This window comes from Nerophis lumbriciformis, linkage group LG13 (assembly GCF_033978685.3).
Source record: "Nerophis lumbriciformis linkage group LG13, RoL_Nlum_v2.1, whole genome shotgun sequence".
In the NCBI taxonomy this organism is placed as follows: domain Eukaryota; kingdom Metazoa; phylum Chordata; class Actinopteri; order Syngnathiformes; family Syngnathidae; genus Nerophis; species Nerophis lumbriciformis.
Genome location: NC_084560.2, coordinates 30800914 through 30818800, shown reverse-complemented (window position 1 = coordinate 30818800; position 17887 = coordinate 30800914). Strand labels below are relative to the sequence as shown.

Here is a 17887-nt window from a genome sequence, read left to right as displayed (position 1 = left end):
CTTCAACCAGAATTAATAGACTGGGCACGTGGCGTCTTCAACACTTAAATCAGGGGTGTCAAACTCATTTCTGATGGGGGGCCACATGGAGAAAAATCCACTCCCAAATGGACTGGACTGGTAAAATCACGGCACGATAACTTCAAAATAAAGACAACTTCAGATTGTTGTTTTTTGTTTAAAAAATAGAACAAGCACATTCTGAAAATGTACAAATCATAATGTTTTTTGTTTTTTTTACACTTATATGTTGCGGTTAATTGCATTCTATCTTCATCAACTCCTGCTTCGGTAAGACTTCATGGCCACTTCGTCAGGTGCGCCGTCAGCCGCTCAAATGTTCCCAAAGTATTAACTTCAAGCAGAATTAATAGACTGGGCACGTGGCGTCTTCAACACTTAAATCAGGGGTGTCAAACTAGTTTTAGATGGGGGGCCACATGGAGAAAAATCCACTCCCAAGTGGACCGGACTGGTAAAATCACGGCACGATAACTTAAAAATAAGGACAACTTCAGATTGTTTTTTTTGTTTAAAAAATAGAAGCACATTCCGAAAATGTACAAATCATAAAGTTGGTTTTTTACACTTATATGTTGCGGTTAATTGTATTCTATCTTCATCAACTACTGCTTCGGTAAGACTTCGCGGCCACTTCGTCAGGTGCGCCGTCAGCCGCTCAAATGTTCCCAAAGTATTAACTTCAACCAGAATTAATAGACTGGGCACGTGGCGTCTTCAACACTTAAATCAGGGGTGTCAAACTCATTTCTGATGGGGGGCCACATGGAGAAAAATCCACTCCCAAATGGACTGGACTGGTAAAATCACGGCACGATAACTTAAAAATAAAGACAACTTCAGATTGTTGTTTTTTGTTTAAAAAATAGAACAAGCACATTCTGTAAATGTACTAATCATAAAGTTTTTTTAAAAATTTTTATTACACTTATATGTTGCGGTTAATTGTATTCTATCTTCATCAACTCCTGCTTCGGTAAGACTTCATGGCCACTTCGTCAGGTGCGCCGTCAGCTGCTCAAATGTTCCCAAAGTATTAACTTCAAGCAGAATTAATAGACTGGGCACGTGGCGTCTTCAACACTTAAATCAGGGGTGTCAAACTCATTTTAGATGAGGGGCCACATGGAGAAAAATCCACTCCCAAGTGGGCCGGACTGGTAAAATCACGGCACGATAACTTAAAAATAAAGACAACTTCAGATTGTTTTTTTTTTTTGTTTAAAAAAGAGAACAAGCACATTCTGAAAATGTACTAATCATAATGTTTTTGTATTTTTACACTTATATGTTGCGGTTAATTGTATTCTATGTTCATCAACTCCTGCTTCGGTAAGACTTCGCGGCCACTTCGTCAGGTGTGCCGTCAGCCGCTCAAATGTTCCCAAAGTATTAACTTCAAGCACAATTAATAGACTGGGCACGTGGCGTCTTCAACACTTAAATCAGGGGTGTCAAACTCATTTTAGATGGGGGGCCACATGGAGAAAAAATCCACTCCCAAGTGGACTGGAAAAATCACGGCACGATAACTTAAAAAATAAAGACAACTTCAGATTGTATTCTTTGTTTAAAAATAGAAGCACATTCTGAAAATGTACAAATCATATTGCTGTTTTTTTGTTTTTTTTACACTTTTATGTTGCAATTAATTGTATTCTATCTTCATCAACTCCTGCTTCGGTAAGACTTCATGGCCACTTTGTCAGGTGCGCCGTCAGCCGCTCAAATATTCCCAAAGTATTAACTTCAAGCAGAATTAATAGACTGGGCACGTGGCGTCTTCAACACTTAAATCAGGGGTGTCAAACTCATTTTAGATGGGGGGCCACATGGAGAAAAATCCACTCCCAAGTGGGCCGGACTGGTAAAATCACGGCACGATAACTTAAAAATAAAGACAATTTTTTTTTGGTTTAAAAAATAGAACAAGCACATTCTGTAAATGTACTAATCATAAAGTTAAAAAAAAAAAATGTATTACACTTTGTTGCGTTTTGGACCAGTTGTTCCCCCCAGGGAATTCAAGTCACAATTCGCTCCCAAGCTCTTTACGACACTTAAAGCTGAGTTGAAAAACCACCAGAGACAGAATAGGTATTTTGTTGTATATTTTTAAAGCTTTGCCAATATACATTTTGAGACCAGTCTAACCCTAGAACATTCTATTGCGCCTCCCAAAATGGTCTGTCTTCACAACGCCAAAACCCCCTCTTTCCTTCCCCTTCCCTAGCCATAATACAAGCACAACGTCTCCCTAGTCATAATACATTCCAAAGAACTCAAGGTTAACACACACAGTTTACTTGCTGACAGAGCATCAAGAGAAGAAATGGAAAACACGAGCTGTTTTCAAATATGACTAAGAAATGAAAGAAGTACAACTTAAATTCGGATATATGTAAATATCTGCCTCCGACAACTTACATGTTGCGGTTAATTGTATTCTATCTTCATCAACTCCTGCTTCGGTAAGACTTCATGGCCACTTCGTCAGGTGCGCCGTCAGCCGCTCAAATGTTCCCAAAGTATTAACTTCAAGCAGAATTAATAGACTGGGCACGTGGCGTCTTCAACACTTAAATCAGGGGTGTCAAACTTATTTTATATGGGGGGCCACATGGAGAAAAAATCCACTCCCAAGTGGACTAGACTAGTAAAATCACGGCACGATAACTTAAAAATAAAGACAACTTCAGATTGTTTTTTTTTTTTGTTTAAAAAATAGAACAAGCACATTCTGAAAATGTAAAAATCATAATGTTTTTTTGTTTTTTTTACACTTATATGTTGCGGTTAATTGTATTCTATCTTCATCAACTCCTGCTTCGGTAAGACTTCATGGCCACTTCGTCAGGTGCGCCGTCAGCCACTCAAATGTTCCCAAAGTATTAACTTCAAGCATAATTAATAGACTGGGTACGTGGCGTCTTCAACACTTAAATCAGGGATGTTAAACTCGTTTTAGATGGGGGGCCACATGGAGAAAAATCCACTCCCAAGTGGACCGGACTGGTAAAATCACGGCACGATAACTTAAAAATAAAGACAACTTCAGATTGTTGTTTTTTTTGTTTAAAAAATAGAACAAGCACATTCTGAAAATGTGCAAATCATAAAGTTGTTTTTTTCCGTTGTTTTTTTTACACTTATATGTTGCAGTTAATCGTATTCTATCTTCATCAACTCCTGCTTCGGTAAGACTTCATGGCCACTTAGTCAGGTGCGCCGTCAGCCGCTCAAATGTTCCCAAAGTATTAACTTCAAGCAGAATTAATAGACTGGGAACGTGGCGTCTTCAACACTTAAATCAGGGGTGTCAAACTCGTTTTAGATCGGGGGCCACATGGAGAAAAATCCACTCCCAAGTGGGCCGGACTGGTGAAATCATGGCACGATAACTTAAAAATAAAGACAACTTCAGATTGTTTTCTTTGTTTAAAAATAGAACAAGCACATTATGTAAATGTACAAATCATGTTTTTTTTTTTATTACAATTACATGTTGCGGTTAATAGTATTCTATCTTTGTCGTTATTTATACGTTCTGATCATGTGATAATATTAATCAGTCAACTCAATCAAGTCAAATTACAGGATGTTATTTCTGTAGTTTGCTCATTTTCCTCAACTGGTGCTCTAACATTGTTTTTCCAACCACTGTGTAACTAGTAACTAAAACTGAACTGGCTGAAAAGTAAAGAAAAACAGAATGCTGGACAACAGCTAATACTTACAACGTGTGGAGCAGACTGCGTTCACAAAGTACATCCGTACATGACAATCAACACCAAAATAGGAGCGCAAGACAAGAACTAAAACACTACACACAGGAAAACACCAAAAAACTCTAAATAAGTCACAGCTGGATGTGACCGGTCGTGACAGTACACCTACTTTGAGACAAGAGCTATAGTGATGCATGCTTGGTTATGGTTTGAATTCATATCCAACAATTGCGAGAACGACTTTTTACTGTCAATATCGGCTGCTGAGTTTCATTATTTGTTTTCTGCTGGTGGTGTGCCTCGGAATTGTTTCAATGAAAAAAACGTGCCTTGGCTCAGAAAAGGTTAAAAAACACTGCTATAACATCATGCATACTTGCCAACCCTCCCGATTTTTCCTGGAGACTCCCGAATTTCAGTGCCCCTCCCGAAAATCTCCCGGGGCAACCATTCTCTCGGACAATAATGTTAAGGGCGTGCCGTGATGGCATTGCCTTTAGCGTCCTCTACAACCTGTCGACGCGTCCGCTTTTTCACCATACAAACAGCGTGCCGACCCAGTCACATGTTGTATGGGGCTTCTGCACACACACGAAAGTGACTGCAAGACATACTTGATCAATAGCCATACAGGTCACACTGAGGTGGCCGTATAAACAACTTTAACACTGTTACAAATATGCGCCACACTGTGAACCCACACCAAACAAGAATGACAAACACATTTCGGGAGAACATCCGCACCGTAACACAACATAAACACAACAGAACAAATACCCAGAATCCCTAACTCTTCCGGGCTACAATATACACCCGGCTACCACCAAACCCCGCCCCCCAATCTCCCGAATTCGAAGGTCTCAAGGTTGGCAAGTATAACATCATGTGGTTTATTTGTTTTACATATGTAGCATAATCTACAAAGATACAAATAATTGCCATTCATCTAGTGACAGCCAGTGGACACATTTAGAACAGCAGTTTAATTCAAAAATTTCGGCTAATTTTTATACTTAGCAAACTCATCCCGCAGGCCGGATAAAACTTGTTTTTGCGGGCCTTATCCGGCCCGCGGGCCGTACGTTTGACACCCCTGACCTAAATGCATCACACACTTAATAGTAGCAGTTATCATTATCACGAAGAACCTCTTTATCAGTGTGATGCACAACTACTCACATATAGCAGCCACAACATTAGGAACACATTTCACTAAAGCAGACAAGACCAAGTTCAGTTCAAAACTTGTAAGCGTTTTTTTGCAGCTGATACAATTTTTTTTATTTTTTTTTTTTTTTTTTTTGTCCTGTCCAGCTTCTCAGGCAAATCATATAATTGATGTAGATGCCCATGTCGGCTGTTCAGATTTACTTTACAAAAGAGAAGTGTAGGATACTTCTCTTGTTGCCTTATTTGTATTTGACTTTATTAAATGTATTTATATTACCATTTGGTGCAGCCGGGCCGGAGCAGGAGGGGATAGAAAGAGAAAAAAAAGAAGACAGAGTGGGAAATTGTGGGGACAAGAGGGGGATTAGACAGAGAGATAAAAACAACAGCAAACAACAACAACAACAATAGAACAACATCAGCAAATACGACATGTACAAATATGATGGTAAAAGTAATAGCAAATAAGCAGTTAGCGAAAATAAAAAATAATACAGAAATGACAATGAGCCTTATTACACTACAAATGGAGCAATACAAATACCAATAGAAATAGCGCTATTGATAATGAACAATACCAATACTTTACCTTTATTATCAACAATACAGTTGTTCAAATGCAACAATACATATACGTAATAACTTGAGATACGAAAGAATGCAGAAAAATGGAGGGGAAGAAAGAGAAGCAACCTATATTACCTTGTAGATTGTTATAGCAACAATAGGTTAAGCTTTGTCCGTGTGCCATGTGTTATACCCGGTTTACCCTAGGGCAACAACGTTAATATATGTTTGCTGAAACGTGATTAACCGTGATACAAAATATTTAAAAAAATTGCAGTCATCATCTCTTTGATAGCACTCCTGTCATAAAAAGTAGGGGTGTCAAACGACGGCCCGTGGGCCGCGTGATGTGTTTGCTAAGTAAAAAAATTAACCTGAAATTTTTGAATGAAAGAAACTGCTGTTCTAAATGTGTCCACTGGATGTCGCAATAGCAATTCTTTGTATCTTTGTAGATGATGCTACACATGTACAAAATAAACCACATGATGTTAGTACATCAGTCGAGGAAAATGAGCAAACTACATAAACATACTGTAACTTGATTTTGATATAATTGTTTTATCTTGATAGATTGAAAATCAACACCAATGAGTTGACTGATGAACATTATCACATCATTTATTCAGAAAATATAAACGACAAATAAAGTATATGCGCTATTAACCGCAACAGGTTATTGTAAAAAAACAAAAACATGATTTGTACAATTTCAGAATGTGCTTGTTCTATTTTTAAACAAAGAAAACAATCTGAAGTTGTCTTTAATTTTAAGTTATCGTGCCGTGATCTTATCAGTCTGGCCCACTTGGGAGTAGATTTTTCTCCATGTGGCCCCCGATCTAAAATTAGTTTGACACCCCTGATATAAATGATCTTTGATGAGTATTCTTTGTCAGTAATGTAGGTCCTTAAAAACAGCAGAATGCTCTTGTCATAGAGAAGATCTTCGACAAGAGCACTCCGGTCAAATAAAGGATCTTTGACACGCATTTTTGTAGAACTCTAGGTTCTTAATGAAACAGTAAAGTGCTGTTGTCATTGAGAAAACATGAAGAGCACTTCTGTCAGTCTAAAGAATCTTTGACAATCATTTTTGCAATAGGTCCTTATGTTGTCATAAAGAAGCTCTTTGACACGAGCACTCCTGTCAAAGGATCTATGGTAAGCATTTTTTCAGAACTTTGCATCCTTAAACAGTAGAGAGCGCTCTTGTCATTGAGAAAATATGAGACAAGAGCACCTCTGTCAGTACCAAGAATTTTGACAATCATTTTTGCCGAACTGTTGATCCTTAAAAAAACAGCAGAGCACTCTTGTCATTGAGAACAATTGGGACAAGAGCACTTCTGCAGTATAAAGAATCTTTGACAAGTATTTTTGCGATAAGCGTGCTCTTGACCTTTTAAGGATCTTTGACTATTGAGCAACAGGTATTTGAAAACAGCGGAGCACTGCATGTATAAAATCTTTGAACAGCCTTTTTGCAACAGGTCCCTAAAAACTCCTGTCATATCTTTGACTGACATTTTTTGCAATAGATCCTTAAAAAACAGCAGAGTGCTCTTGTCGTAGCGAAGATATTTGACAAGGGCACTCCTAGGATATAAAGGATCTTTGACAAGCGTTTTGGCACTAAGTCCTTAAAAACAGCAGAGCGTTCTCGTCCTTGGGAAGATCTTTGACAAGCTTATTTTTGCACTTGGTCCTTGAATACATCAGAGAAGATCTTTGACAGGTGTTTTTGCAGTAGGTCCTTAGAAACGGTGCTTGTGACTTTGAGGATCTTTGGCTTTTTTTGCAGGAGGTTTTTAAAAACAGCGAAGCACTCTTGTCACATAAAAAATCTTTGACTAGTATTTTTGCATTAGGTCCTTAAAAACGGCAAAGTGATGCTGACCTATATAAGATATTTGACTTACGTTTATGCAGTAAGTCTTAAAACAAGCGCGCACTCCTGTCACAAAGAGGATCTTTGGACAAGTGTTTTTGCTGTAGCTGCTTTAAAAAAAAAATAAAGATGCTCCTGTCATATTGAGCATCTTTGATGAGCGTTTTTTGCAGTAGGTCCTTAAAAACCACAGCGCTCGTGACTTTGAGGATATTTGGCTATTTTGCAGGAGGTTTTTAAAAATAGCGATGCACTCTTGTCACATAGAAAATCTTTGACTAGCATTGCCAAGTTCCACTCTTCTACTACAAAAAAGGACTCATGATTTCCAATTGATCAACTTTTTATTTTCCAACTTGGAAAAATCTAAACAATAAAATTGGATAAAAAACAAGAACAACAACAACAACAAAAGATAGAGAAGATAAGTTGATTATAATGAATAAGCAGTCAGGATTAGGTGTGTTTTGAGTCTTGATTTGAAGAGGGATATTGAATCTAAGTTACAAAGGTCTGGTGGTAAAGAGTTCCAAAGATGTGGGGCAGAGCGGCTGAAAGCTCGGGCACCCATGGTGGACAGTTTAAATAAAAGGGACTGTGAGATGGATGGATGAAGAGGATCTTAGGGAACGTGAGGGCGTGGCGACATGGATCAGGTCAGAGAGATATGATGGAGAGAGGTTTTTGATGGCTTTGGAAGTGAGGAAAATTATTTTAAAGTGGATGCGATGTTTGATGGGTAGCCAGTGGAGTTGCTGCAGAACAGGGGTGATGTGCTGGATTGAAGGGGTTCCAGGATTTCAGAGACTGCAGAGTTCTGGAGAAGCTGAAGTTTGTGAAGTGACTTGTGAGGGAGACCAAACAGGAGAGAGTTGCAGTAGTCCAGGCGAGAGGTGACCAGGCTATGGACTAGTATGGCAGCAGTATGTGGGGTAAGGGATGGGCGAAGACGATTAATGTTCCGAAGATGAAAGTAAGCAGACCGGGTAATGCTGTTTATGTGGGCTTGAAATCAATGAAGTTGTAAACCTTCAAACCACAGAAACCGAGATTATAATGTAATTACACAGGTATTTTTTAACAATGTTTTACCAATGCTTTTAAACCTCTGAATGTTTTAAACTTTCTACATAATGTTTTAACTTTCCTATTAGATATTTAAACTTATGTTTCTAACCTTTGAAATGATTTAATCAAACATTGCTTGTCAACAATTAATATAGACATTTTGAATTAAAATGAAAATGAACTAGCGAATTAACCATTTTAAATGAATTAAAAAATTAACTTAAATCAATTGAATGGAACAAGCAGGTTAAATGAACTGAACTAAATCCATTCAACAATTGGAGCAATTAAAGGGAATAAAGAAACTACAAGACTGGCTACGAGCTTGTAGATAGTCTCTTCTCTCGAAGTCTTTTAAACTTTTAACATTCTACATTCAAGCTTAACTTTTAGCAAGAGTTAAACATGAATTTATCCTTTAACTTTGCATTAATCTTTTGGGCTTTTGACTTTAAACCTTTTAACTTTAACCCTTTGCCATTTTACATTGAGCTTTTAACCCACTTAAGTGTGCTTTAAACAACTTACTTAAAAAAAAAAGTGGTCAAACAGTTTGCAATCAATGCTCAAAGTGAAATGCAGTAATGCAGTGGTTCAGCTTGAACCCAGCAGTTTAAACAAACAAATTAAGATAGTCGAGTAAGCAAATTAAGAAGCTTGTAGGTACAAGTTAAGCATTTCGATAGTCATCAAGTGAACAAGCATATTCACCGACCATTGGTGTGTTTGAAGAAACTTGTAGGGTAGATTTTGCGTTTGGCTGCTTGCTGTTCTTCCTTGCATGCAGCTTGTTTGGTGAATGGATCTGACTGAACCGCCATTCCTTTACAGGTGCCTTCAATCAGTAATTTGGCGGTCATTTTCCCTTGGCAATCTGGGGATTGTAGTTCTCAATGGTTTTGACCATGTAGTTTTCCACCATGTAGGGCAGGGGTCGGGAACCTTTTTGGCTGAGAGAGCCATGAAAGCCAAATATTTTAAAATGTATTTCCATGAGAGCCATATAATATTTGTTAACACTGAATACTAGAGATGTCCGATAATATCGGACTGCCGATATTATCGGCTGATAAATGCTTTAAAATGTAATATCGGAAATGATCGGTTTCAAAATTATCGGTATCTGTTTAAAAAGTTTGAAAGCTCATGGAGTCCTTTCTTGCTATATGTCAACTCTTGACTTATGCCCAGACGCAGATGAGGAATAATCTCCCTTTTATTTATTATTATTATTATTTTTTTTCTTTTTTTTTTTCTCTCTCTCCTTTCAGCCTGTTTGTCTGTCTCTGGCCTCGTATGGGTGTATGTATGTATGTATGTGTGTGTGTGTGTGTGTGTGTGTGTGTGTGTGTGTGTGTGTGTGTGTGTGTGTGTGTGTGTGTGTGTGTGTGTCTGTCTTTGTCGTCTTACTTGTTATATGATTGTGCCATATGCCCCTTGTTTGTGTGACCTGAGTGGGGTGGGTGGGTGGTTTGGGCTTTAAGGGAAAGGGTGTCAATAATTTACTGACTTTAAAATTGTACTGTTTCGACTTGCACTTTTTTCTGTCTATTTGAAAATGCCAATAAAAAAAGTTGGATTAAAAAGTAAAATTTATGACCTTTTAAAACACCGCTGTACGGAGTGGTACACGGACGTAGGGAGAAGTACAGAGCGCCAATAAACCTTAAAGGCACTGCTTTTGCGTGCCTGTTACAAATATGCGCCACACTGTGAACCCACACCAAACAAGAATGACAAACACATTTCTGGAGAACATCCGCACCGTAACACAACATAAACACAACAGAACAAATACCCAGAACCCCTTGCAGCACTAACTCTTCCAGGACGCTACAATTTACACCTCTACTAACCCTCCCCCCCTCACCTCAACCCCGCCCACCTCAACCTCCTCATGCTCTCTCAGGGAGAGCATGTCCCAAATTCCAAGCTGCTGTTTTGAGGCATGTTAAAAAAAAAAATGCACTTTGTGACTTCAATAATAAATATGGCAGTGTCATTTTGGCATTTTTTTTCCATAACTTGAGTTGATTTATTTTGGAAAACCTTGTTACATTGTTTAATGCATCCAGCGGGGCATCACAACAAAATTAGGCATACTAATGTGTTAATTCCACGACTGTATATATCGTATCGGTTGATATCGGTATCGGTAATTAAGAGTTGGACAATATCGGATATCGGCAAAAAAGCCATTATCGGACATCTCTACTGAATACAACTAAATGCGTGCATTTTTAAGTAAGACCAACATTTTTACAGTATAATACGTCTCTTATTCTTTTTAATAACAATGTTATTCTGAAGGTAACCAATAAGAAATAAAATACTTAACTACCATTAATGCGACTTCTGGTGCTGCATGGTTTTGCTGATGGCTTTGTAGTCTGGTTGATGTGTGGTTATTGCTAACACTGTGATTACCAGCGGAATTATTCATTACTTATCGTGTTCAGCAGTGTCAGCTAAGATTTATCTGAGAGCCAGATGCAGTCATCAAAAGAGCCACATCTGGCTCTAGAGCCATAGGTTACCTATCCCTGATGTAGGGCATGGATTGACACTTGACTTTTTAACTGCACAAGCATTTTTGCATTAGGTCCTTAAAAACGGCAAAGTGATGTTGACCTCTAAGATTTGTGACTTACATTTATGCAGTACGTCTTAAAATTAGAGCGCACTCCTGTCACAAAGAGGATCTTTGACAAGTGTTTTTGCTGTAGCTGCTTTAAAAAAAATTAAAGGCGCTCCTGTCATATTGAGCATCTTTGACAAGCGTTTTTTGCAGTAGGTCCTTAAAAACCACAGTGCTCATGACTTTGAGGATCTTTGGCTACTTTGCAGGAGGTTTTTAAAAACAAGGAAGCACTCATGTCACATAGAAAATCTTTGACTAGCATTTTTGCATGAGGTCCTTAAGAGCGCACTCCTGTCACAAAGAGTATCTTTGACGAGTGTTTTTGCTGTAGCGGCTCTAAAAAAAAAAATTAAAGGCGCTCCTGTCATATTGAGCATCTTTGATAAGTGTTTTTGCAGTAGGTCTTCAAAATCAGCACAGTGCTCCGGTCATATTAAAGGATCTTTGACCTATACTGTACGGTTCGCTCCCTGTATGATCAGTGTCAGAGCTTGGTCCGCATTGCCGGCAGTAAGTCGGACCCGTTTCCAGTGAGGGTTGGACTCCGCCAAGGCTGCCCTTTGTCACAGATTCTGTTCATAACTTTTATGGACAGAATTTCTAGGCGCAGTCAGGGCGTTGAGGGTATCTGGTTTGGTGGCTGCAGGATTAGGTCTCTGCTATTTGCAGATGATGTGGTCCTGATGGCTTCATCTGGCCAAGATCTTCAGCTCTCACTGGATCGGTTCGCAGCAGAGTGTGAAGCGACTGGGATGGGAATCAGCACCTCCAAGTCCGAGTCCATGGTTCTCTCCCGGAAAAGGGTGGAGTGCCATCTCCGGGTTGGGGAGGAGATCTTGCCCCAAGTGGAGGAGTTCAAGTACCTCGGAGTCTTGTTCACGAGTGAGGGAAGAGTGGATCGTGAGATCGACAGGCGGATCGGTGCGGCGTCTTCAGTAATGCGGACGTTGTATCGATCCGTTGTGGTGAAGAAGGAGCTGAGCCGGAAGGCAAAGCTCTCGATTTACCGGCCGATCTACGTTCCCATCCTCACCTATGGTCATGAGCTTTGGGTCATGACCGAAAGGACATGATCACTGGTACAAGCTGCTGAAATGAGTTTCCTCCGCCGGGTGGCGGGGCTCTCCCTTAGAGATGGGGTGAGAAGCTCTGTCATCCGGGAGGAGCTCAAAGTAAAGCCGCTGCTCCTCCACATCGAGAGGAGCCAGATGAGGTGGTTAGGGCATCTGGTCAGGATGCCACCCGAACGCCTCCCTAGGGAGGTGTTTCGGGCACGTCCGACCGGTAGGAGGCCACGGGGAAGACCCAGGACACGTTGGGAAGACTATCTCTCCCGGCTGGCCTGGGAACGCCTCGGGATCCCCCGGGAAGAGCTGGACGAAGTGGCTGGGGAGAGGGAAATCTGGGCTTCCCTGCTTCGGCTGCTGCGCCCACGACCCGACCTCGGATAAGCGGAAGAAGATGGATGGATGGATGACTTATACTGTATGCATAACAAATAAACTCTGCATAAAATGCAAAATAAACACCGAAATGGCCTCTGATAGAAAATGGCCAGAGGATGAGAAGCGTGTGCTGCTTACTTCACAACCTAACACTGCATGTGTTAAACGTGAGATGCAGCGATTACGAACAACCGGCAAAAAATAAATCTCCTCCCTGTTAAAATGGACATTTGAGTCGTCACTCGTCATCTGACATTCCGCCACGAAAGCTAACTTGACGTAACATTTGCTCACCGTTATTATGACTTCCATTGCTCGCTAAAGAAAACGCTGCAGAAACGTGACCTTATCGCCATCCACTGAGAAAAATCAATATTTAGCAAACCTGTTGCACTTTCTTTATGTTTGTCCAGCCTGCTGTTTGCCTTTGAGGTACAAGAAAACTTAAACAAGAGCGACCGTTACCCCGAGCAACGTTTAAGTGGGTTCCATGACCCAGCCGCAGCGACAAATCAGAGTTAGGGATTAGTTAGCCCTAATCAATCAATCAATCAAAGTTTATTTATATAGCCCTAGATCACAAGTGTCTCAAAGGGCTGCACAAGCCACAACGACATCCTCTGCTCAGATCCCACATCAGGGCAAGATCAGCGTGTTCCAAACGATCGATAATGTTATGTACGGAGTGTGACTAAATCCAAAAAGTGTGTGGTGTGTGACTATGTGTGGTTATTAGCTGTTGAGTGTTCCGGTGGCGTTGAGCGAGAGGTAGTGATGGGTTGATGAGGCGTCATGAAGCGTTTCAACACATTGCAAAACTGTATTGATACTGTGTCACTAAATACTGACATCTGCTGGACATTAAAAATCCCTACAGGCAACCTATGGACCGACTCAACTGACACTGATTTTATGACCTAGTGCAGAGCCGGCCCAAGGCATAAGCGTACTAAGCGCTTGCTTAGGGCCCCGCGGCCACCAGGGGGCCCCCAAAAGCAATTAACAAAAAATTCTTATTTTTTATTTTGTGCATGTACGAGTCTGACTGATGATTTCTAAATGATCAAAGATATATTATTGTACAAAAACACAATTTTAGGTCAACAGAGTGCTGCTGCTGATCTAGGCTTAGTGATTCTTCCTGCCTCTCTTTAAATGTAAAGCTGCCTCTGCTGCACCTGTGACGTTTGCCGCCTGCTATGGCGTCACATTAGTGCCAAAAATCCGAGCGCATAAAAACTGTTATCGCGCGCTGATTCTCCACTTCGTGCGCGCGCGCGACACCCTTTTGCGCGCGCGTGGTGCCTTTTTGCGCGCGTGCCGTCTCGGTCTGTGCGCTGGCATGTTTCGTTTTGGCACTTTGGGGGTGGGTATGCTTAGCCGGCCCCTTCTTTCTGATTGGCCAGGCGAAAAATGCTCAGAGATAATCAGAAGTATAGCAGGGCGGGTCATCGTCAATATGTATCAAGCTTGTTATAGGCGCAAAGTTTTCACTTCTTCTTGAACATTTGTTTTCTAATTTATGGAATTTCTTTTGATTCAGCCATACAATTAATGAAATAATCTTTGAATTTTGTTTTTAAAATGTTAAAAATAGCCTTTTAATAATGTATTCTGAAACAGTTTAAAATAATCAGAGAACTGACTAACACTGACCCTACACAACTATGTTGCACAATGAAGTCATTTTTTTTTTTATAGCGAAAGAGGTGATTTCAACAGGTGCAGCATCCTATGTCATATCTACATGTAATAAGATTTGTAACAAGGCAAACCGTTTGTAAATTGGTCGAAAATCGAGCAAGTTATGGTAATTTAATTGGTACATGTACTAATTAAATTACCATAACTTGCTTTGACATCAATGTAATGATTGAGGCTAGCTGTCCAGGTAAGATGGCTACAACGTTGCTACGCTGGAGAATGATTGGTCTTATGAAAAATGCTAAGAGCCAATCAGAAAGGACGGGCCGTCTAAGCATACCTGCCCCCAAAGTGCCAAAAAAAAACATGACAGCGCGAGGAGAGATGCCAGGAGTACACAGAGAGCGCACAGACCGAGACGGCGCGCGCGCAGAAAGGCACCGCGCGCGCAAAAAGACACCACGCGCGCGCAAAAGGGTGTCGCGCGCGCACGAAGTGGAGAATCAGCGCGCGATAACAGTTTTTATGCGCTCGGATTTTTGGCACTAATGTGACGCCATATCTTTCCTCTCAGATTCAGACAGGACAGAGCAGGTGATCAGAGGACCACTGTCTATTAAGGAGAACTTTTCATTCCCCAAACGGCATGATGGCCGAAGTTTTCATTATCATTATACCTACAGACAGCTAGTCAATGGGGAAAAAGTCAAGCGTAGCTGGCTGACTTATTCAAGAAGTCAAGATGCAGTCTATTGCTTTTGCTGCAAATTATTTTCCAAAAAGTCCTTAAAACTGGCAGCCGAGGGACAGCGGGATTGGGTCAACATAGGTGCACTGCTGAAACAGCATGAAAACAGTGAAGATCATTGTAGCAACATGGTGAAATGGAAGGAATTTGCCTTGCGTCTTTCAAAGGGGAAAACTATTGATGAATTTAACTTCAGTAGACTGCGCTCTCTTTGTACAAAGTAAACATTAAATATGAACAATTAACTAAAAATGTAAACTAGTAATTAAAGACTAATAAGTACAAGACTGATGAGACAAGATGACTCTTTTACTGTAAATACAAAGCTTTATCACTTGGACTGTTAAACCCCAGGCCACTCTTGTAGCTGAATGTTTTCTACATTTTAAGATTAGGAACCATATGTGGCACTCTGGACATCATTCGTTCATTCATTATTTATGTTCTTAACTGGGCCACCCCCATATCTTTATAAATGACATGTCATTTGTAAAGACATGCCAGGCTGACAATAGGATAATGTAAACAACACTGCCAGAGCCGCAATGAGTTTATAGTAGGTGTGTGAATGATCAACAATCAATATTATTGGCAGAAATAGAGGGCCCCAAAATCAAATTTTGCTTAGGGCCCCATGGAGGCTTGGGCCGGCACTGACCTAGTATATACAATAATATAAACCAAGTCATTGTATTTCATTTAGGATTATTTCATATCTTCATTTAAATAAAAAATTTTTTACTCTTTTTTCGATACAGTCAATAAATAATGTGAACATGTATCATGACATTGCAATCTAAGAGAATGTGTTGTGAATGAGGATGCTTGTGGACTGGGAATGTTTATCACACATTTTTATTCCAAAAAAACAGTTTTTCCAACGTATTAAATTTTAGACGATTTCTCTTCTTAGTTATTTCTCCGGCTGACAGCATTGAGGAGGTGGATTTGTTAATGTACGACAATTATGTCGTGCAAATGTGACATTTAACCTGCAGAAAATATGAATAGTAAACTAAGAATCATTTTGAAGAGATTTTGAATTCTAATAAATAACGTGGAAACTTTGAGAGAACAGGATGAAACGACAAGGAAATGAACACAAATACCTTTTTTTCCGATATATGATCCAAATATTCCCACACGGCGGAAATCTTTCTTTTTGCCTGAGGCTGCTCCATGATCTCCGACGAAGATAAAATTACAAATGACCAACGACAGAAGTGCGACGATTCTGTTCATCTCGTTGACAGATGCGCTTCCTTATAAACACAGTTTGGCGCACAGGCGTCAGTTCGACACAGTTCGCATATCGGTCACGTGACCGTATCAGCTCATGATCGGTCACGTGACTTTCTAAAAGCGGTACGCGCACCGACACAGGGTTTTGCTCTATGAGCTCGACGCATGCGGCGATGCATCGGTGTTGCCGGACCCATCACTAGCGAGAGGCGAAAGACCCGGGGCGAGAGAGAGACGTCAGAGTTTGTGTCCATGCAAGGGGGGTCGAGAACCGGGAAGGCAGTCGATATCCAGGGGGAGTCCAAGAGAGCGAGACACACAGCTCGAATCCAAGACGACGGAAGAAAACACTGCGGGCCACAAGGGAGAAGACATGGGACAAATGAGCATGGAAGCGGGAGGACACTGAACGCGAGAATGCGTAAGGAGCTTGACAGGTTTGGCTTATTGTACAGGACAGGTAGCTACGTTCTTACCCGGAACGCAGGTCTGCACTGGCTTAAGAAGCCCAGGGAGTTCATCAGCGACAGGTGTGCAGATTGCAGATTGATTGCAGCTGCCTGGTGCCGCCGGAGTGACGTGCGCAGGTGCGCTCTTGGAGGCGCAATTAACAGAGCGCACAGATGAGTGCGCATTGGCATGTGCCCGGGCCATGACAGATAATTCATCTTTTGAGTGCCGTTGCTGGTTCTTCCTTTAATTGGAAAGACGGGACTTGCTTTTATAGTTCTTATGGTCAAAGGTGGAGTGTAAACAGCGCAAACCCATTTATGACGACTGACGTCAACATAAGCGGCTGTCGACATAAGTTAAATTGAAACCAAACATTTACGTTTTTGAGTTTCCCTCCATTTGTGCAATTTTCCTATTTGATGCATATTGTGCACATTTTCTTCAAAACAAAGCTGCTGAGATAATTGTGTTTTATGTCTAAACTACAATGCCAATGAAGCTTTTATACCTACTCAGTGGCCTAGTGGTTAGAGTGTCCACTCTGAGGTCGGTAGGTTGTGAGTTCAAACCCCGGATGAGTCCTACCAAAGACTATAAAAATGGGACCCATTACCTCCCTGCTTGGCACTCAGCATCAAGGGTTGGAATTGGGGGTTAAATCACCAAAAAAAATTCCCAGGCGGGGCCACCGCTGCTGCCCACTGCTCCCCTCACCTGCCAGGGGGTGTTCAAGGGTGATGGGTCAAAAATGCAGAGAAAAATTTCGCCACACCTAGTGTGTGATCATCATTGGCACTTTAAATACACGCACAAATCTTTAAATGTGTGAAAAGCACATAAAAAGTGCACACTAAGGGCCTGATCTACTGAAATACAAATATGGCGTATATATATATATATACATATATATATATATATATATATATATATATATACACACACCAAACCCAAAACCAGTGATGTTGGCACGTTGTGTAAATCGTAAATAAAAACAGAATACAATGATTTGCAAATCCCTTTCAACCTATATTCAGTTGAATAGACGGCAAAGACAATGTACTTTTTAACGTTCGAAATGGTAAACTTTGATGTAAACTTTGAACTTGATGCCATGTTTCAAAAAAGCTGGCACAAGTGGCAAAAAAGACTGAGAAAGTTGAGGAATGCTCATCACACACTTATTTGGAACATTCCACAGGTGAACAGGCTAATTGGGAAAAGGTGGGTGCCATGATTGGGTATAAAAGCAGCTTCCATGAAATGCTCAGT

At 40.6% G+C, this 17887-nt stretch overlaps 2 protein-coding genes across 2 annotated transcripts in view; one reads left to right on the top strand and one right to left on the bottom strand.

The window, feature by feature from the left end:
* The window catches only part of uxs1 (UDP-glucuronate decarboxylase 1), a 120970-nt gene extending 111729 nt beyond the window's left edge, over positions 1–9241 (bottom strand). The window contains exon 1 of the mRNA XM_061971054.2: positions 9161–9241. The gene's annotated coding sequence lies outside the window, so the exon portion shown is untranslated. The remainder of the gene's footprint in view (positions 1–9160) is intronic.
* Positions 1–17887, top strand: part of tmtops2b (teleost multiple tissue opsin 2b) — a 90839-nt gene that overhangs the window by 1254 nt on the left and 71698 nt on the right. The window lies entirely within an intron of this gene.